Here is a 22,872-nt window from a genome sequence, read left to right on the forward strand (position 1 = left end):
CCCCCAACTCTACAATGGGAATAATATTATTCCCTCCTCACAGGGTTTTGAGATGCTCAGTTACTATGGTGATGGGGCCATAAAAGTACTGAAGATAGCAAGAACAATAATAATATCAGACATGGTAGGAGCCAAATAATTGCATTTAGGGCACGCACACAACACAGAAGGGAGAACCACCTCCATGCACCACAGCTCTCAAAGCCTGAAGATAAAACTTTTGTTATGCCAATGGGCTTGCAGCCTACTTAAAGGGCTAATTTCCAATTCCTGCAACATCCACCCAAACATGAGGAGCTGCCACCAATGGCCAAGCTTCACGACTGGCCCTACCTCTCCCCAACACCAGCCAGGAAGAGGGAGGGGGAGCAGCAGGACTGAAGGCCCCTGGCCAGTGCAGAAATCAAATGTTCCTCACAGCAGTGCTGTCACACAGTCCCCACAGATGTTCAGCCATGGCATTGTTTGCCCAGCTGAGCGTTTTGCTGCCCCGAGTGTGCCCAGCATGATGCTGCTGATGGCTTGTTCTTTTGTCTCTGCCCAGTGTAGCACTTGCCTCATTTTTTTTAATTTTTTTTTTATGGGGTCTTAATTGAAAGAAATGTATAACATCTGTGGCTGCTTAATAACACCTGTGCCCAACAAGGCTGCATTTCAGCAGCAACTGTCACAGTGTTCTCATCTGGGCAAAGCTGAGCTGGTGCTGTGGCCTCCTCTGGAACTGCTTAGGTGAGAATGATCCTTGGAGGGCATGTAATTAACAGGTGATGCAAAACAAGATGCTGTGAACAAAAAAAAAGAGAGACATCTCTTCTAACAAAGGGGAAGCTTGGGCATGAGCAAGTGATGAGTTTGTAATGCCTCTTTGAAGAAATGTCTCCTGGTGCTCATGTGGAGCTCCAGGCTGTCAACACAGCTCTGGTGTTAGGAGAGGAGGTGTGGAGGGGATCTGGCCTTTCTGTCAGCATTGTGGGCAGTGTTTGCACCCTAGTCCTTGCTGGGCACCCACCTTGTGGCTGCCCCCAGCTCTAGTCCAGCAGCTACCTGCTCCCTGCTTGGCAAGGCTCATCTCTCCTTACACCAGTCCTTTCCAGCAGCATGTGCTACCAGCAGTGACTTACTCCTCTGGTATTTGCCAAGCCCCAGGGTCTGTCAGGTGAATACAAACTGTATCCTGCCATATCCACAGCAGCTCTGTGATAGCTGAGGGGTTCCACCATGTGCACCCATGCTCTAACAAACATTTGCCCATTTGCAGCATCCAGATGCAGGCAGAGAAGTGTCACCACCTGTGTGGCTGCAAGAGGAGCTGCTGTGGCACTGGCTTTGCAAGCCTGCCACGAAGGGACCTTGCCACAGTGAATGTAGAAGGCAGCAGACACCCCTGGATGGCTGAAAGCCCAGAGTCCTCCTTCATCGTGAGGTCTGGAGCCTCAGCACCCCCCAGCTGGTTTCTACCATGAGTAAGGGTAAGTATAAGTTTCTTGCTGGTGTTGCCACCCAAATTCTCCTGGTTTTGACAGCCTTGAGTGCTGCCTACTTATATCTTCTCCCAGGCCTTGCTACACAGATGCTGGTTATAAACATTTTGACTGATGAGAAGGCACAGGGCAGCCTGGGAGGCTCACAGGTACCTCTTACATTAATACATGCTCCAGACAAAGCTGCTAGTAGCACAAGTGAGTGAGGAGCAGGGGGGACACAGCTCTGGCTGTGCCCAAGCTGAGCTTTCTTACTTGCAGGAGCCTCCCTTCACAAAGCTGGAGGAGGTTTTAATCCACTCTTCACAGCTCCTGGAAGCTCAGGCTGCCCTGAAATCCCTCTCCCCACTGTGACTTGATAAATAAATAAAATCCTGTTCCCTGCTGAGCTCAGTAGTGGAAACAGGGCTGCTGGGGTTGCAGACAAACAGCCCTCCCTGGGCTTCACCAGACTGGTGGGTAGAAAGCAGAGGTTGGTGGAGGGAATAAAGGAGCAGTGGTGCAAACATTTCCATGTCCAGCCCTTTGTAGAAGCAGCTCAGTAAAGCCCCAGAGTAACAGGGGGTATTTGAGCAGATCCCCCCTTGCTCCTCCCCATGCAGCCCCTGCTGCCCTCCCCTTTGGCTCAGAGAGCTTCAGCCTCACACTCTCTCGTCTGCTCAGGCATTCAGGCTATGAATTCCCCTCATCTCTCAGAGTACATTAAAAAAAAAAAAAAAAATCAATGTAATTACACAGCAAACATTAATTATGATGAAAAAAATGCAATTGAGAGGGATTGATCTGGAGGAGGGTTGCAGCTAGCCACCAAATTACTGGAAACCAAGTCAGTGGGGCTGGGGCCATGGGAATGTGGGGTGAGTCCAAACAGCAAAGCATTCTTGGAGACACCTGGCTTGACTATTTTCGTCTCTGTTTTCTTTTATTTGCTTTTCCAGCTTGGGGTGTAAGCCAAACAGAGGAGTGGATGAATTTAATATCCAGGAGCCTGTGCTCATGACAGCCAGATCCTAAAAGTTTCAGCATGACCAGTCACTGCAGCCACTTCAGAGGGATGGGTGGTGCAGTCCCTTCTCAGCGGGTGCTGTAAGATACAGGAACAAGTCGACCTGCTGATTTGCTCACTGCAAAGTTGTGCTTTTCTCTATCTTCTTCCCCCATCTTAGACCCAAATAGGCTCTTTATGTATCTCCACAATGGACAGAAATGGATTTGTGGTCCAACAGCAAAAGAACCTCTAGCAGAAGCGTGGCTGGGAGCATCTTGCCCAGGCATAGGAGGGACACAGCTGGCAGGACCCTGGGTGAGTGGAATCAATTGGGCACATGGGGGACATAAACCCTGTGGACACCAGGTGGTTGGCCATGAGCTGGTACAGCTGTTAAGAATGTAGAAAAGTGCATTGCTTGTCTCAGCCTGGTAACCTCAAGGGCATCACTAATCCTGGGGTGCTGGCAAAACCTCATCCTGGGGGTGGGAGACAGAGTGGGCCTTCCATGGAGGTGACCTCCATGCAGTTGGTCACTGAAGCTCTCCAGGGGACAGGGCTCTCATGCACCCTTTACAGCCTGCATGGCTGTTGGCCAATGCTGCTCTTAGGAAGCTTCTCCTGAGCATCTAACCCAAGGCATCCTGGCTGCAGTTTAAGCCTATTACAGCTTGTCCAACCCTTGAGCAATCGATCACTGTCATTTTTATAACTGCCTTTTCCACACTGGATGAATGTTACACATCCCCCAGCCTTCAGTCATCTCTGTCCTGGAGGACAAACCCAGCTCCTTCAGTCCATCTTCCTGGGGCATGTTTTCCAAACTCTCTGAACTCCCTCAATTTGTCTGAATCTCTCTTACAGTTGTGATGCCCAAACCTGGAGATATATGTCTCCAGCTGATGCCTTACTAGCACTAAATAGAGCCAAATAAATTACCTTGCTGTCTTCCATCTGAAACTCTTAACACATCTGTGGGCAAGATGTGCCTTTTCTTTCCCTTTCTACAGCACCAGGTTATTGTCTGCTGCTCAGTTCGAAGGCTACTCCACTGCTTGAACCTTGGCTGCTCTCCTGCTGGCTTACCTGTTCTTCCCCATTTTATATGTGCAGTTTTGATATCACCTTCCTAAGTGAAACACTTTGCACTTGACTTTATTGGATTTCAGTGTATTGATTTCAGGCCATTCCTCCAATTTATCAAGATCGTTTTGCTCTTAGGAATCTCGCAGCAGATTGTCTTCTATCTGCTTTGTTGACAAAAGGTCTTTAGTCCTTGGGGCTGAAGTCCTTGCATTAGTCCTTAAAATAGTTAGAACCACATGGGAGGCCTGGGGACAGTGGAAGTGTCAGGCTGGCTCACACAGGAACAGCCCCACACTGCCATCTCAGCCAGGCAAGGTAGAGAAGCAACAGGAGGTGATGGAACAAGCAGGATGGAAATGCCAATGGGTGAGAGCAGGGATACCTGGTGAGGGATGCTGGGACCCTGCTGCAGCCCTGGGGACAGCCCTGGAGCTGGGAGGGTGGAGATGAGCACTGGGATTTAATGCTCCCTCCTTCTTTTCAGGTCAGTGTGTGATGAGCTGCCCTTTTCCCTCCCGGGGGTTTGGCAACGGACCAGGAGCAGCACTGGCCGTCAATGACACCATCTGGAGACTTCAAAAACTAGACTAAGATGGAGACAGCAGTCTACCTGAATGTTCACCAACCAGGTCAGATGGTTTTGTTTTTATTATTGTTGCCCAGAGGTGGGAGTGCTCCACTGTTTAAGGCAGAGAAATAGGCTGGGGAAACTGCTGCTTGTCCCAGGGTGGAAGGAGCAGCCCCCAGTCCTGCTTGGGCACGATGATGAAGCACAAGGCTTTGGGGAGGCATTAAGGACCTACAGCAGCACCCATCTTTCTTCCCTCTGCTTCTCCCATCAGCTTGCCAACAGCACCTCCCCCTGCCTCCTCCTCCCGCAGCCTTGGGTGGGCTGAACGTCAGGCCCAGGAGAAATTTCCTAGAAAACTTTGCCAAAAAAAAAAAAAAGCAGGACCTCCTGCAGAGCCGCCTCCTGATCAGTCCCCGTTCTTCCACAGGGGGCAGTGGGAACTGCTGAGCTGGGGCTGCAGGCACAGCGGGAGGGCTGGGGAAAGCGCCGGGAAGGAGAAGCCACCAAACCTGGGGAGGGGGTAAGGGAGAGGCGGAATGGAGGGGCTGGAACAGCTTGGGAAATGGCAGTGAAAACGGTTGCCTTGGGGAAAGGCTGGCAAGGCTCAACTGGAAAAGGGACAGCAAGTGAGAAACGGGAGAGCTCCTCTGGGTGTGGAGACCATGGAGTGAGGTTTGGGTGAAGCCCCTGCAGCTGTGGGAGCTCCTCCTGGCCCTTGACATGGTAATGATGCAGACACAGGTGAATGATAAGCCCTGCTCTGCACACACTTTAAAATCTAAGTAGCTTATGAATAAGTAATAATCCCTTATTCCCAGTGCCACAATCTATATTTAATTAAGAAAACAACTAAATGATTGGAGTATAAGGAGCTGTGTAGGGTAATGGAGACAGAAACACTGTGAGATGAGCTGCAGTAAGAAATGAAACAAACAGTCACCTCAATATGGCAGAGGCAGCAAAGCCATGACCTCCAGCTTGGCCACAGACTCAAGGCAACCTAGGCTGCAGAGGACCACAAATAGCTTCTTGGGTCAACAGGTGAGCTGAAGGTTTACCAACAGGGAATGGGTCGTTCACATGCAAGTGGGACTGTTTTCCCTCCTGTCCAGTCCTGGTGGTGATACTGGACTGTGCGTGGAAAGCAAGGCACCAACGTGCCAGAGGAACCCATGGGAGCATCCAAAGCAGTGCCCAAAGCAGTGCCTTCAACACTGCTACAACAAGGTGCTTGGTGCCTGCATCTCATGTCATTTCTGCACTAAAACTTCCTCAGCCAGGATGCTCCAAACATCTCGCACTGGTAAATGTAAGCAAGCCCTGCTGGCTGACTAGCCCTCAGGGCTGCAATGCCAGAGTAATCCACGTTGTTAAACCCAAAGGGGCCATGCCAGGCCAATGTGGGCCGATGCCCAAAGTGTGTAGAAATATTCATATTACATATGCAAGAGCTTGTCAACCCAGGCCAAAGCCTTTGGGAGTGCTCTGCTGGATCCCTTAACGCACCCCTTGAACTATTGTCCTTCTCACCATCACCTCAGCACCCAGGGGAATTACCCACTTTTCTGTGGTCTTTGCCAACCTGGAGCAAGTGCCAAGCCAAAGACCAGAGTTTGGCTTTTCTCCTGATCTCCATGCTGAGAGCACTGCAGATGGTACTGATGTCAGCTCTGATCAACCTCCACTTTGGAAGAGAGAGAAAAAGACAGTGGCCTGGGCATAGATATTCCAGGTACTCTGCACAGGTGTTCAGAGCCCTTCCAACACTGAAAGCACTTCCAGACCAGCCCCTTTCCCACCTGGCATCTTCCACTGGTTCCCCAAAGCATCACTGAAGCCTTGCTCCATTAACTATGTTTTGCTTATTGTTTCACTCAGGGGGGCTGCAGGTGACAGATCCCCCCCTGCTTCCTTGCACTGTCAGCAGAGGAACTGAGACCACATTTTAATGACTGGGTTAAAGAAAACAAAAAAAAAACCCACGTACTACACATTATAAATAGACTGTCTGGTTTTTAAATTGAAAAACAGCAATAATCACTGCTAAGAGCCTGCTGAACAAAAGCAGCCTTATTACCACTGGGACAGATTCATTCTTACCAAAAGAACACAAGTATTTTTCAAGCTGCGCTTGAGCTCCTGAGTTGTTAACATCCTACTGCTTCCCCTCATCTCTGTCCTGGGGAGCTGTGGGAGGCACAGAGCCATGGTGGGGACAAGGACAGTTGTGGAGGCAGCACAAAGTGGGGACAACCCCTTTGGGTGGGGAGGATGGTCTAAGCCAGGCTGCAGAGAGAGAGAGATGCCCTTGGTTTTTAGCTGCACTCTTTTCCTCTAACTGCTTTTTATGGCAGGGTGGCAGGAGGTCTGGAGAAACCAGGAGCACAGCTTGCAACAGGGCAAGGTAAGCTTGGCTTTCTATTCCTTTTAGCCAACAGAGACTTGTAAAACTTTCAGAGAGGACCTGTTGTACACAGAGCTTATATGCACACAGCATGCACCTGTCAGAGGGAAGGATCTGGATGATCTTTATGGTCCCTTCCAACCCAAACTATTCTGTGATTTATTCTGTAAGATACCATGCTGAGAAGTATGGTCCACAGCAGGTTGGTGGGCAGGCATCTGAGTGGCAGGGACCTCTTGGATTTGGGTCACCAAGGGGGACATCTGAGAGAGCTCTACCTTGCTGTTGCAGCACAGCTGTCATACTGCCAATAGCAAGGCCCAGTGATGGGCAGGGAATGCACTGGAGGGCTTGCAAAGCCTGGAAGTAGAGGGATGGGATCCCCAAAACTGTCTGTTCTCTATTCCTTGACCAGAACAAGTGATGGGAGCAGGGAGGTGGGTCTGTGGAAATTGCCATGTGGAGCAGGGTGCATCCGAGCAAGGTGAAGAGCGTTGCCAGCAGGCATCAGCCTGAGAGAGAGGAAAGCAGCTGTGAGCACAGGACAGGGATAACCATCACCTCTGAAGGATGCTGGCCCTGAGGCAGGTTTCACTTAGAGTGGTGGGCTGAGATTTATGCCCTGCAGGAACATCATCCTGGGCACAAGGAGTACAAGGTCTGTCCAGAGGGTGCAGAGCAGGCTGAGTTCTCACAAAGTTCACGCATGGAAAAGAAAAATCAAAGCAGCCCCATCACAACATCCTGAGATCTTTCTTTCCTCTCTTCCCAGGCCATAGTCCAGTGAGACCACTAGGAGCCAAGTGCTGGCTGCTAAATCCAGTCTGCCACGTCCTTTGGGAACAGCACGGCAGCCTCAGCACCCGGCTGCCAAGGTGGCTGATGACCCAGCACCAGGACCATGGCTTGAGCAGGTGAGAGACTGGACCCAGTGGAACTCACACTGTTTTATCTGGGTTTTGGCCCCTGAGTCAGAGGGCTGGACAGCAATAGCCATGAGGGATCTGGAGCCAGCATCTGAATGGCTGCAGAAGAAACTCACGCTCGCTGGATCCCTGCCTGGGTGCTGGTTCAGGCACAGCTGCCAGATGGCTCATGCAGTTGGCTTGTCCTGTGCTATGATCAGAAGAAGTGACGTGGGGCTGACAGCATGCCAGAGCCCTGACACACCAGCAGTTACCCCGAGCACAGTGCTGGAGCAGTCCTACCCTTGGAGATGGGGCTAAGAGGGTCTTCTGTCTGCTGGAATCTGAGTGTGGCCTCCAGGGAGGAAGCATGGGCTGGTAAGGTTGACCTGCCAAGTGGTGCTGACTGCTCCATGTTGGAAGCTGTCTTTCTGAGTGCAGTGTGCAGATTGAAACATTACAGAGAGATAAGGCAGGTGCAGCCTTGGAGGTGGAGGAGAAAGGAAAGGAATAAAAACAATTTAATAATGAATATATTATGTAGACACGTCATGCCTCTTGCCTGCTGGCATGGATTAATATCCATAAATCAAAGAGGAAGGGACTGTTTGTAATGCTAGAGATGGAGGGTGGTCCTCAGAAAATTGCTAAGGGGGCATTAACGAGGAGAGACATCTGAGAATGGCTCCAGGCATATTGGCTGCAGGCACAGGAAACTCTGCAAAACCATTGCCAGCTGAAATTGATTCCTGTGCTGTGGACACATGTGACCCCTGAGGACAGAAGTGTGGGGACCATGGGTCCCCATGTGGAGGCCCTAGTCAAGCTCAGGAACAAGGTGGACAATCCTTTGGTTCTCTGGTTCACAAAGCAGCTCCTCTCCTTCCTCTCTCTAGGCCTGGGCTTACACAGCAGGAAAGCTGGCCCCAGCGTTTGACTTTGTTCAGCAAGAAGGCCCACGTGGACTAAGTGACAGGACAGCCTCAGCCTGTGAAAGCCAGGAGCCAAGAATAAAGGTAGGTCTCACTGTTACATCCATCCTGCCTCTGCTGGGCATGCAGTCACCAGAGACAGGAGTCAGGGACAGTGTTACCTCAAAGCCACCACAATTGCCATGACCCAGAGGATGGGGAGCATCACCTCTTCCTGCTGTTTAAATAAGCATCAGATCAGTCACAGGTAAGGACAGTCCCTTAGTTCCAGAGGGAGCCCTCCAAACATGAAAGATGGAGCTCTGATATTATGTCGACACAGAAGCTCAATGCACAGAGCATCTCTATCACATTTCTGGAGCCCACCCCCATGGTGGGGTTCTGTGCAAAAGGCAGTTGCCCCATGGAACAGGCACAAGCCCCAGCACATTAATCAGGGTCTGCCCTTCTCCAAGACATTTCCCTTTCAGCAGCACGAGGGCCCTGTCAGGATTTCAGAGGGACATTAAACTCAGCAGAGATGACACAGTGCCACCTTTCACATCCCAGGAGGACTCTGCATGGCAGGGGCTGCTGTCGGGAAGGGGAGTCACTTCTGCTGTCAGTATTTTTTTGCTAAGGAGAAGGTATTGAGTGCCAGGATTTCATTAATCGCATTTCATGTGCATTTTTAAAACCCTTGAAATCTTCACTTTTGAAGAACATCGCCCTTGCCTTCTCCTCTCCCACCCCCCTCCCCCCATCTGCCCCATAAGCTGGCATTTGGTGGCCTCTGGTGCCTGTTCTCCCCCTGCTCTACCCAGGACCACCTCCTTCCACTCACACTGACCCACTTTAGCTGTCAGATTTACAGCCGAGCAGCTCAGCCAGGGAAAGAGGCTGGATTCACAGGATAAATCTGCAGAGCCAGGGAACCAGCCAGGGACGAGTAGGCAGAACCAGTCTCTGTGAGAGAGACACCCACACCCACACACATGGGGGGTGAGAAACCTGCTGGGGAGATGGCTGGGAGCAAAGGATGCTAAGGAAGCATATGTTTGTGGTACAAATGGATTAGAGGGGAAAAGGGAAGAGAAAGGGAGGGGGGGGGGAAGGGCATGACAGAGAGAGGCACAGGGCAGTGGGAGGGATCCCACCAGCCTTGCTGAGGGAATGAACCCACCATGGCATAGCTGAGATTTTTCAGGTTGCACTGCAAGGGAAATGTGTGATTTGGGAGAAAGCTTGGTCCTAGCAGGGAAGGAATCTGCTACCAGGCAGGTGACAAGGGATGTTGGTAAGACAGGATAGGGAGCAGTGAAGTTATTGGCTTGGAGGAGGGGAGGGGGAGACTTGGAGGATCTTGTGGGCTGCAAGGGCTGAGCTGTGCAGAGGTTGGAGAAGGCTGAGCATTCAAAGATGCCCCAGCATTTCAGAGCTTAGCTGAACTGCCAGCTCCCTCGAGGTTCACCTCTTATCCAGTGGAACAGCTCTAGCTCCCAATAGCAGAGCAGGACAAACTGCTGACCTGGGGTCCTGGAGGAGGGATGGAAACCCCAAGTGGGAGATCTGGAGGGTTGCTACAAGCAAAGCCACATGGTGACACGAGCAAGCTGTGCTGGGGCCTGGCTCACAGGCAGACAGGCTTAGCCCTTGGAGAGCAGGGAATTGCTGGCTGTCTGTGTCTCTCTCTGTTTTCCCTGATTTTATTGTGTTTTGTTTAATTGAATCTCACACACACACATGCACACAAAGCCCCAACTCGAGGTGTAAAATCTGAAGGGAAACAAACAGCAAATTAAGGTTCCAGGAGGAGCGGTGCCGAGCTCGGCACGAGCCGCAAGCAGGAGGGAGGGAAGCAGCAGGAGGAGAGAGAAGAAACCTGGAGAGAGGGAGAAACCTGCAGAGAGAGAAGAGGGAGCTGCAAGAGGGTTTGCCATGGGGAGACAAAGCTCAAAAGAAGCTGAACAAGGGAAGGAGGAAAAGCCAAGAGGAGAAGGGAGTGGACAGCCAGGATGATGCTGGTGTTACCTGTAAGGTCAATGTGTCCAAACTCTCACCCATCCCTGTGCAGGGAAGTTCAGAGCATGGAAGAGAAAACTCCCACAGCTCAGGACCAGGGGAAGGGAGGGACAAGGCTCAAAGTGCCAAGTGTCCTTCCCCACTCCAGAACTCTCCTTCCCAAATATGAACAAAATACCCCTCTGGACACAGTACTATGCGATAGTTCACCTAGGCCTTCACCACGACCTGCTCAGCCTTTCTTGACATGGCAACATTACCTCTCTCAGCCATTGTCTCATTTAGGACCCTGTCCCCCCTTCCTCTCATGGTGTCTGGAGTACCTGATCTTCCACACAAGATCATCATCCTCAGGAAAATATGAATACTGAGGAATGATGGACATGTGGAGCAAGACCATGGTGCGCTGGGTGATGAGCTCCAGTGCTCCCCAGGTTCCTCATCCCCAAGAAGCAGCACCCCAAAGGCACCACCCCAAGCCCTGGCTGGCTGGTGCAACCCTCTGCCCAGCCAGTGACAGCAGACCAGCAATCTCCTTTGCTGTGACCACAGTGCAGAGGGAAAGGACACCAGAGGGGAAGGAGCATCTCCAAGACAGAGGGCTGACTGAGCAGAAAGGCAGCTCTCTGGCCTCTCCCCACCTCCCAGCTCACGAGGTGCTGATCAGCCACTCCACAGATGAGATGCTCTTCAGCACTGGAGGAGTGCAAGGTTAAAGGCTGTGAGCACCCTGCCCAAGCTTGCTGTGACAGACCTCACATGTCTTTAGTCACATCTAGCTATGAAGCCACTCTGGAAACAAAGACATTTATTCAAAAGAGCAGCAGCATTGCACACACATCTGCCTGTAACTTCAAAAGGGCTGCCAGTCACAGAGTCCAGCAGTAACCTTTGGCTAATTAGCTGTCTTGATTTCCCTGCAGTTTATTTTTACACTTCTCAGGCTCTGAAATGCATTTACTGTAATGTCAGAAAGGTCACAGTAAATATAAAGCTTCCAAGCAATAACTATCCACCCCACTGGGCTTTTGTGACCAATAGCTACAGCTTGGCTTGGGACAAGCAGGCTGACAGTGCTTTGCTGAGGTTTTTTTGTGTTGCCCAGGACTTACTGAGACTGTGCTGGTGGCAATGATAAAGGCTCCTGGGAGAAAGCAGGAATTTGCATGGAGCTCACAATGAGCACAGAGCAGAGGGCATGTGTAAAAGTGCTTTCCTGGGGTTAAATCATAGATGAGCAGGAAAGAGGGAGCGATATGGAGGCCTGCAGGATGCAAAACCAGGAGACAGCTCAGGAAGGAGAGGTGAGGTCCAGGAAAACAGGTGTTTAGAAAGGTCAGAGTGATGCTGAATCTGCAGAGCGGAGGAGCTGGGACCCCATTCTAAGCATGAAGGAAATCATCCAGCTGGAGCTGCTGTCCAGCAAGCCTTCCTGCTACTGGGTGGAGGAGAAGGGAGCCTGGAAAAGTGCTGTTACCAGCTTTCAATCAAGAGGGGAATCTAAAAGCTTTAAACCCCATTGGGATGGAAGACAACAGTGGCTATTGAAGTGGGCCACTCTGTTCCCACCCTGCCTGGGCTTGAAATCAGCCTGTGCTTGAAATCAGCCTGTGCTTAGTGCATCACTGCACAGTGCCACAGTGTCCCTGTGACCCCTGTCAGATGTTGGAGGCTGTCACTGGTTGGGACCTGACCTCCCAGGGGTCCCTAAGCAAAGTCCACCACTCAGCTGGCAGAGAAGCTGGCAGCCCCAGTTAACACCCTCTCCCTCCCAGGAGCTTCCTGCACTGCACTGACTGGAGCAGGTTTGTCAGCCCTGATGAATTCCACGTGGCCATGGTGTTGGGGCTAAACGGAGGGGTGACCACAGCCTGAGCTATTCCCTTTTCTCTCCACAGGGGCACAAAGCAGCTTGTGGAGCATCTGCCTCCCACCACCTCCTGCAGGCTCCAGACTTGGCACTGGGCAGGGACGTGAGACCAGGCTGAGCTGCACCATCAGGAAACGCAAAGGGTAAGAAAACAGCTTCATTATCTCTGCACTGTGATCTCCATCACAAACTGCTCAATATGTGGCTCCCCCTGGACTGTGCACAGAGAAAATCAGTGGAAAGAAACCAAAAAAGAACCTGTTGCATTAATGATCAGAAACTAAGCAAGGTTCCTCTGCCCCCTAGATCAGGTCAACACTGCTGATGAGCTCTCTGAGCACTCATGGATGGGTGGCAGGCACCTAGCACCTCAGACACCCTCCCCACTCAACTGCCTGGGTGTCCATCTCTAGGACCACCCTGGGTATCACTTGGAGAACTTGGTACCAAGTAAAATCCTTTGAACTAGAGAGAAACAAAACCCAATAATTCAATCTTTGCCTTTGCCCCCTGCCCCTCCAGATGATGTCAGGAGGGGAAGAGACAGAGCAGCACTGATTGCAGCTGCTGCTTCCCTCCAGAGATTTAATTTTAAGGGTCAAAGCATTTTGAACCCTCTCAGAGAAGTTAATGAGAAGTTTACCTTTGCCTCAGCTATGTAAAACCAACAAGAGGCTCCCAGCTGCCCATGTGATGCACTGTCTCATCTCCCATCCCAAGCATCCCTTCCGACGAGTTAAACTCATCATTTCATTTTTAAACCCACCCTTACAAGTAAAGCCCACACTGCCTGATCAGAACCAGAATGTTTTGCATGACTGGCAATAGGACAAAGAGCTTGATTTTTGGGCTGGCATCAGCCAGCACTCAAATCTGATTCTCCCCACTTCTTCTGCTGAGGTGCAGGTATTTCAGGACTGAGCTCTGCCGGGATGATGCAGCTGCACAAGGCACAGCATGGCTCCATGTGGCCCCCTCAGTGTGCAGCCAGATGGGCCCTGACTGCACCAAAAAATCTCTTTGGCTAGCACCCCAGCACCTTAAAAAGCCCTTTGTAGCTCCCTGTACCAACTACCTGCACCTGGACTGCTTTAAAAGTTTCACAGTTTCAAAGCATCTAACCGACCATAAGGCTTGGGAGCAGAGCAAGGCACTTTAGTACCTATAGTCTTAAAGCCACACAGAGGAATGATGATGAGCCACAAGTAGTGAAGGTTTCAGTGACAAGGCAGGAATTCTTTGCTCCAAGCAGGCAAGGAGGCACTTGCAGCACTGAGCCCTCACATCTGTTAGCCTTTTCATTGCCCACCCCCAGGTAGCTGGGATGGATGTGGGGAATGCCTGTGAAATCCAAGCCCTCTGGCATGGCCAGAGCCATGGCAGGATGCAGGAACCCTTTAAAGGAGTTGCTACCAGTCAGGAAGGGAAGGACCTGAGCTTGTAGGTCATGCATATATATGTGCATATACATTATTTATGCCCTCCACGTGACAGCTGCTGGCTGCAGCTACAGATTCTCTCCACTGATGCCTCTTTCTGAGTCATGGCTGCGTAAAGCTCCTGGACAGACCTGAAGGATGAGAGATGTGGTAAAATCCCAAACATGAGTAGTGCATCAAAGGTAGAGTGATTTGCAAAGAGCAGATAAGTAACAGCTGCCTCACAATTTTGGGGGTGGGGGGAGAGCAAAGGCTGTCGAATCACCCTCCTGGAGCTTTCATCCTGATGGGTGGCAGTAGCTCAGGGTCCAGACCCAGGGACCCAGTGTGGCTTTGCTAGTGGCTCCAGTGCAAGTCCCAGATGCTCCATTGGGGTGTGTTGAGGGTGTCTGTCCATGCTGCTGTCAGAGGAGCTGGGGAACTCGGCAAGGAGCTAGTGGGTGGACTTGAGTGGGATTTCTCCTGCATGGAGAGCTCCAACAGTCCTCCAGGCATGTGAGAATATCAGAGGATGTTGCATGCAAAGGGTGGGAGACTGCCCCAGTATGCTCACATGTGAGCTCTGGTGAGCCTGAGCCTGTACACTATACAGTGTAAAATGAGGGGTAGCTGGGACAGTACCAGAAACCTGTCCTGCCACAGCATCTCCCCTCTCCTGATCATTTTCCATCACTCATGTCTTCCTTATTTTCCCCAGGACTTTGGACTGCTCTGAAACTGCCACTGTGACTGCTGCCCAAGATGTGGGAAGGATACAGGAGCATCCTGATGGATGCAACAGCCAATACAGGTACGCTTCATTGCCACAGACATTCACATTTACAGCCATGATTTCAACCAGCCCTTGAGGCTGGACAGGAGCTTTTCTAGCAGTAAGATGCTGGAGCCCAGCACTGGGGGATAGCTGCAGCCCTAAAGAACCAGCATGGGGTAAGGACTGCCCCATCCCACCCTTTCTGGGAACAGGGACAAGGAGCAAGACAGCGGGGAGGATTATTACTTTCATAGTGGGTTTTCTAGCAGGAAAATCTGCTCCTTCCAACTCCACCTCTCTGCAGAGCCAATGACTCCCCTCACTATGTCTTACACTTTATTCTGTAAGTGTAAAGCAATTTCCACTGGGGGCAGGGACACTGAAGCACAGAGAAAGAAGAGAATAATACCTTATCTTTCTTTAATCCCCACCATCCCAAAGGATCCCCGTGCCGTTTGCTTTACTTTCTATATGTATGCACAGTTAATTAGCATTACCACAGAACTGCAGGTATTCTCAGACTTAGTAGAGGGAATATCTTGTAATAGGAGGGTAAGCAAATTGTTTCTGCTGGTTCTATTACAGCCAACTTTGATTATCCAGGATAATGGGATAACAGGGAGAAAGCGAAAACATGGGTAACATGAAACACATGCAAATTAAGCTGGAAAAAAGTAATGCTGAGAGTAATGGAAGAAAGAAAGGTCAGTGATACTGATTAAAGAGCACGGAGATCCCTGTGCTAGCACTGCCCTGAGCTCATCAATCCATCCATGAGAGTACCTGGGCACAGTAGTTACAGAGCAAATCTATAAGGTCTGTCACTATGTAGGGGAAGCAGAGCTGTCCCCTGCCCAGTAAAGCCAAGCTGCAGCAGAGGGAGGCAAATTGCATTAAAGCTGAGCATTTCAAAGCCTCCATGTGAGGGATTTGTCATTAAAATGAATAAGATTTGGGCACTCAACCCACCTCCTCCCTACATGAGCAGGAAGAAGCCCAATTTAAAGGTCAGCGTCTTAATGGCTTTCGTTGTGTATATATCAGGATAAATCCTCTCCAAACAGAAACCCAGCACCTGCTTGCTGAGCCACAGCCACTCTTTGAAGGAGCACAGCAAGAGCATGCATAACTGAAGCTGTATAGGTATAGAGATGGGTACAGCTTCTCCATAAAAACAGGAGGGGAGAGGCTAAGAGGAGAGCAGAGCTGTCTCCAACTGCATGTCCTTGCAGTATGGCCCAAGTTGAGCAAAGGAATCAGCACTTGAGTTGCTCTGTAGTCACCCATCTCAGCAAAGACTGGATTCTCTCTGCTCTGCCAAAGGGAATTTTCAAATCCCCAGCACCGACATTGTGGAGGCAGCTCTGAAAAAGCTCTGGTGGTGGGTGGATAAAAAGGGCACCGGTGGAGATGAGACAGAAAGAAGAGAGGGAGGAATCTTAGAGGAATATGAACCTTCTTAATAGGTTTTATTGATTTAACCCAAAAGAGAGAACAGTAGAGGGACATTTATGCCATTTAAATGCTAACCAGCAATAAAAATAATCATTAGAGTCATAATATCAATCTGTTAGCATTTTATGTAGAAATGAGTTTAATGGGAAATATTTTTCCCTGTAAACTATTTGCATTTACTTACTATGAATGAGCCTCTTAAATATAATTCAGTCATTATCATGGACTTTTTATAAGGAGTTGTTTTCAGTCCTCAGTTCTTTATAAAGTGCCTGATGATTTCACAGTCCCCATTGAGCCTGACTTGGAGAAGCTGCTGGCCCATCCCAGCTGTGAGCTGGTGTTCACATCCCTGTGGATATTCCTGTTTCCATACTGAAAATATACATGGATTCTGATGGCAGTTAGAAACCATCACTTTGCACTGAAGCTGTGCTGAGATCTTGTGAGTGCCCAAGGAAGCTACCTTGCTTTACCCAGATCTTGGGACCTTTGATTGAGGAAAAGTGACTTTAGAGCATGTTTCCAGAGCATTTGTCTTCCAGAATTAGTGGGAATCACCTGCCAATCTTTCTTATCTTTCCTTCCTGTAAAAAAAAAGAGGAAAAGACAACTTGTTCCCTATATGGAGGAGCTGCAGGGCTGATGGTGAAGATGCCAAGCCCACAGGCTGGGCAGGATGCCCTCCCCTGGCACAGGAGGGGAAATCAGATGGGTTTGCCTGCATCTCAGAAGGAGCTTTTAATGGCCAGTGTCTTGTCCCCAAGATCAGCCCCCACAGGGCACGGTGCTGCCCATGTGCAGGTGCTCAGGGGAGGTCACTGTCCCTGTGACGCCCACGCCACATGCATCTCAGCCACAAAGAAAGAAATAAATACCCTCTTCTGCCTGGGGACACCTTTTAATCGTCTTGCTAGATTTTCATACACTAGTCTGCAGTCTCAGCTGGGCCAGGAAAGATCTCATTTAGCATGCCATCCATTGGGCTCTGCTGAACCAAGGCTGCTGCTTTATGCCACGTGCTGGTAGGGGCGGGGGCTGCTCTCATTCATGTCACCAGGGTGTTCCCACCACCCTGCAGCATCCCATGCCCTGTGTCAGAGGGGAAAACATCCCATGGAGGTGACCATCTTGAGCAGCATCCCCAGTGTTGGGAAGCTCACAAGCCCTTTGCAGGACCTGCTGGTGGCAGGACACTGGCAGGTACTGGAGCCAGGCAGCTGCAGGGTCCCCTGTCAGGGCCAGCATCAGCAGAAGCCACCGCAGCTCCTCGGGTGAGTCTGGCCCCATGTCCACAGCCTGGGGAGCTGGTCCAGCCCCTGATGCTCCCCACCCCGATGCACTGCTCACCGTCTCCGATCACACCGGACCTCACGCTGTGTGGGTAATTCCGGCTCACAAGGGGGTTATTAAAATCCATTCAAAGCTAATGTCAGCCATTTCGGTGTTAATGTCAGGGCTGAGAGGCACAGCAGGAGCCGGGGGAGAAGGACTTTGATTTCCTCACTTGAATTTCCAAGCAGGGTGTGCTTGGCGGGCAGCAGTGGGAGATGGGGGGAGCAGCAGCCGGTGGGAGCGTGTGGGGCCACATCTCGAACTGCAGACACGGTGGGATTTGCAGTTTAATCCCATCAACCAAACGTTTGCTTCTGTTTTTTTTCACTTGACAGCACCTCTTCCTCGCTGGTGGTTTCAGAGGCAGGTTAGCTGCCAGATCCCAGCAGGTGAGTGTCTGAGAGCTCAGCTCTGGCATGGGGGCTGGAAAGGGGCTGATGGGGCTGCCCTGCACTAGGTCCCATTGGGTCTGGCAGGTGGGATCAGGCATTATACCCAGGCACTTCCCATCAGGGGATCTGAGGGTTCAAACCTCCTCCAAGTTAAGCTTTGGGTCTGGGCTGACCCACAGCCCCTCAAACCCACTGGGCTGGAATTATATCACATTGGTCAGGTAAGTCCACAGCAGCCACTGGATTTTGAAAGAACCCGGGTAGCTTCAGGATGTGGTTACCATCACGCAGGCTAAGATAAGAGTAAGCTGAGCTTCGGTCCATAAGCTGATTCCTTGTGAGTCTCAAGAAGGAATTAGCCCCATCTCCTCTGCCCCGTGCTGCCTGGCAGCATTCACACACATGGGTGGAGACCTGGAAGGGGAGCTGCACCCTGGGGACACACACGTCCCAATGCTCAACAGAGACTGGGTGACAAGGACCTTGTGCAGGCAGCACAGAAGTCACATGAGCAGAAGAAAGGTCATAGAGAGCAGTGAAAATCTACCCTGGCCACAGTCTGCAGGGCAGGTATTGCCCCACCTCCTTGCACAGGCCTGGTGCTGGAACCCCGAGATGCCATGCCACAATCCTCCCAGCCCAAGGAGGTCCCTGCCCTGTTTCCCCCCCCCAGTTTCAGCATCTGTTTGCAGCAGGGATTCCTCCGTGTTGGCTGAGAAATGCTTTGCAGTCTCTTAATAGCTCATCCTGGCTGGAAGCTTGTCCTCTTCTTGAAATACTATGTGTATAACAGTGGCCTCATTTCATACTGTGGAAGTGCATTGGATGCAGCTAAACATACTGAGGATGGCTTAAAGGATCCAACTGTAACATTTGGTTATGCAGCCTGATTATTTCATTGAGTTTTTAGGTTAGAAGACACTGTAACTGTAGTCTGACCTCTTGGATAGTAAATTTTACCCAGGGATTTTTAAGCACGTCTGACCATTAAAATCCATCCTTATAGGCAAAACCTGGCCTGGTTTGTAAGCAAGAGGGGCTGGTGCTGGAGGCAGATTGATCACGAGTCACCCAAACACCAAAGACCAAAACATTGACCAGCATCTCTGAAGGGCAGCGAGTCCTGGCTGATGATATTGCCTCAAACTGGGTTATTCTGCTTTAGTTTGTCAGATTTGGGAAATGAAGTTAACAGTTGCTTCTGAGGTCAAAACTAGCATTTAAAAGCAACCTTGGAACTGCTCTTTTCACCTCAAAAAGTGCTGCTGTTCAAAAATTAACAGTGTTGGGGAAAAGCAAAACTCTAGTGGTTGCCAGCAGTTGGCCAGATGGGTCGATGAGGCGGTTTAGGATGACAGGACCCATCCCATCCCAGCAGCCCCAGGTGCCATCCCATGTCCCTTGCCCTCCTGCTCTGGTGCTGGGGTGGCCAGAGGAGAGGGGCTGAGGAGGTGGGAAGGAGCCGCATCTCCCTGCGGCCGGTGTCCTGTGCCATGTGGCAGGTTACCAAGCAGCTGAGAGTGGGCAACGATTTCTTTTGCCAGTTTTCTAATTTATCTAATAGCAAGAAAATAAATCAAGCTGACAGTCACCCAGGTGGTTCTGAGCCTCGGCTCCTCACAGTCCCCTTGTTCTTCCAGCCCATTTTATAACAGGGTCATAACCCGGGGACACAGCAATAACTCCTGCTATAATCTTTTCTTTACTAACGTCACTTAGCAGATGGAGTCATTTAGAGGTGCTCACATTTAAATGAGTGGCTTGCCCTGAAAGGGACAGAGCTGGGGCTGCTGGCAAGGATTTCAGGATTGTTAGCCTAGAAAATGCTTAGCAGGGGAAGCAGTTGGCAGGCAGATTTCACGGACATGGCACCGGTGTCCTCTGCCAGCAAAATTACAAGGCTGAATCCTGGAGCTGGATGAGGCCAAACTGTTCACAGCAAACAATTTAATTGATGAATAAAGTGAGTTGCCCAGGAGATGGTTTTCAGTTATCTGCTCATTGCATGAAGCTGCTTGGAGAAGGGTCTGTCCAGCTGGGTGCCACCAGCTATGGGCCCACATCAGGGATGGGTTGCCTGGGGTTCCCCATCATGTGGACCTTTACCAGAGTCACCTGCTCCTCAAACCTCCAGGCCTGCCAATCCAAAGATGTTATGCTTCCCTACAGATGTTACTGTTCTTAAGCCTTCGTGGCCAGACCAGTGATGGTACCATGCAGAAGGCCTCAGCATTGGCTGCTTGAAAGGGAGCTCACATGATGTGAAGAGCAGTACCAAGATAAACAGCAACACCTACTTTTCAGCTTCTGCAAGAAATTCAGTGGCAATCTTCTCTCTAGCTCCCTGACCCCCTGAACAATGCTGCACAGACTGCCTTCATAAGCTTCTTTTATTTGCTGTAATAAAGTAAATTAGCTCTCCAGCTCTTCCAAGGAGAATAGCCATGAAAACGTACATTGAGATGAATGCCTGCAACCCTTGAAAATACCTCTTGCTTGTGAGAAGGCTTCTGAGAAAAGAATAGAAGAGACAATTATTACCAAAGAAGGAGGAAATATTGTTCATGCTGGCTGGGCAGCATTTGACTCAGCCCTTGCAGAGGTTGGGGAGAAGGAGGAGGAAGGAAGCAGGGATCTGAGACATTAATGGCGATCACTGTTCTGTGGGGAGCAATGTCTCAGTGTCCACGGAGACCAATCCCAAATTATTCAGCCTAATAGTTCTCAAAACAAACTCTTACTCTGCTCCTTTGTGGCAGGCATGAAGCTTTCTCTGCAAGTCCTAATTCACTTCTTTGGTAACTCAGTACTGGATAGGGTAACACTCAAAAACTCTGCAGGAGCCTTTGATGCGAGCATCTTTGAGACACAGGGCTTATCGGCTCAACTAACACAACTGTCTTTTATCCTTTGTGTGCCAAGCCTGCTGGTTTTGGCACTTATATTTGTAATTCATTGCCTGGCTCTGGGTCTGGATCCATCAGGACAAGCAATGCTGTGTCTATCTGTCTGCATTGCTGAGAAATCTGTCTGCCTGGAGGGACCTGAGCACCGAATCTCTGCTTATCTTCAGTGATGCTTAGATTCTTAATTGGTTAATAGTCACTCTGGAAAGGGAGCCTTGAGAGCTGTAGACTTGTAGGTGCTTACAAAATTACTACCCCCAGGCCAGGCTGTCTATCTTCCCCTCTCTCCCCCTCAGGGACTGTGTCCTCTCAGTCCCAGCTGGCTTTCAGAGATGCCCATGCACCTCCAGCAGCCTTGTTCCTCCCTTCCAGACCAACTCCAGCCCTCAGACCTGCACATCTCTCCCCAGCACTACATTTTCTTCAAAAAAGGACAAATGAGGTGGAAGAAGAAAAGGTGAAAACATGATAATAGCTATGGGAAAAGGCTGCTGCTCTAGGCTTGACTATGCTGGAAATGGAGGCTCTGAGAAAAGTTTTTCTCTGAAAATTATTCTTTTCAGTCTCAACAGCACACTGAAGAAAAGTTTAAGCCCACTTTTTATCACCTTTTGTACTCAAATTCTAAATTCACCTGTCTACCCAAGCAATAACAGAAATAATATTTTTTTTTTTTATCCAGCTGCACATTTTGCTCTACAAATTTGTTTCCATTAAATCATTCCCTTTTGTCCTCTTAAAAAGATTATTTTAAATAATAACAGTGTCAAAAAAAAAAAAATTACACACTACCCAAAAAACTCAACCCTCTCGACTATGCACTTTGTATAAAAGTTATCTCTTTCTTTCAATGGATTGATGAAAACCCTTTTCACAATGTCAAGGTAGAGATGAGAAAGAGGGAGAAAATTTCTGAGTGCCCAGCACAGCTACTCATTTCAACAGGAAGCACATGGCAAACTCTGGTCTTAGAAAACTAAATTACAGCACCAACATGAACCTGATGTTCTCTTTCTGCTTTGTAAAACACAATTTTGTAGAAGCTGGGATGGAGACACATACTGCATTCTCATATTGAGGGAAAAAGTACATTTTTTTCCATATCCTTAAACATTAACAGGAGAATGTGAATTGAATCTTAAAAAAAATTAAAATGATAAGTAGGATAACTTTCAGTGCTGCCACACTTTCTGGAGTGCAGGAGCCTCAGCTCAGCCATTCAGGGTTTTCCTGACAAGGTCAATGCTTAGCCAGCACTCAAAGAGCCTCACCAGAGATCACCTCAGAAACAATGTGAAAAACATAACCCTAGATTGTTGTTCATGTCTGCATCAGCCTCTTCCCTCTTGGAAAGGAATGCCATGAGCCTCCCCTTTGTGCTCCACACCTGAGGAGGATCTCCAGGTACTTCAACTGCCCCCAGAGAGACTTGCTCCATCCATGTGATCACCATTGGCTCTCTCCCATGGCCAGCTGTCTCACATCAGCTACTTCTCTCTCTCTGGAGATGCAAATGAAAAGTTCACCCCTTACCTGTGCTCCTGTGTGTCACTGCTGGGTTCTGCTACAGTCATGAACTTCTCCTACTTGTTGTCTGCTGGGGCTGGGAGGCACAATGGACACAGCATTGGGGGTCCCACAAGGTGATCACTAAGCCCAATGTTTGAACTGCAAGGAAGAAAAAGAAAACGTGAGGGAGTTTCATCAGGGGGTATAAAAAAATTGATTGATGGCTTGATAAACATGAAGCCATCCCAGGAGTGGCACAGCTACTCAAGTCATGAATCACACACAGGGCTGCAGGGACCAGATGTGAATGGGAAGAGGACCAAGAGGAGGTAGCAAATGAGATCAGCTGCTCAACATAGTAACTCAAAGGGAAAATAAATCCGCTTGAGAGTGGAGGAGGGACTGTAAGAAACACTGGGAGGGGACCTGGGACTGGAGATAGATGACTGGGACAAATGCCAGACGGGGAGTGAAAGAGATGCGGGGAAGATGGATAGATGTGGGCATGAACAGGGCAGATGGCATCAGCCAGACATCAAAGCAGAGCTCCTGGAGGAGTGAGGAGCCACTGCCACCACCACCACCACCAGCCACCCAGCACGGACAGACCTTAATAAGCTTACACCTGGGGACTGGTCTGATAAACAAGTTTATAAATCTTAATTATGAATTTATGGTCCTCACTGGTCACTTCCAACCCTCTCTATTTTTTCTTTTAGTTTTGAGTACCTGGCTGGCCAGGGCTCTCTAGGCTCACCACTGCTGTCAAGCTGCTCCTCACCTGTGACGCGAGACAACCTGGATAGCAAGAAGTGACACCGATCGTAACAGTGGTCACCTTTGT

This window comes from Apus apus, chromosome 14 (genome assembly GCF_020740795.1).
Source record: "Apus apus isolate bApuApu2 chromosome 14, bApuApu2.pri.cur, whole genome shotgun sequence".
Taxonomy (NCBI): Eukaryota; Metazoa; Chordata; class Aves; order Apodiformes; family Apodidae; genus Apus; species Apus apus.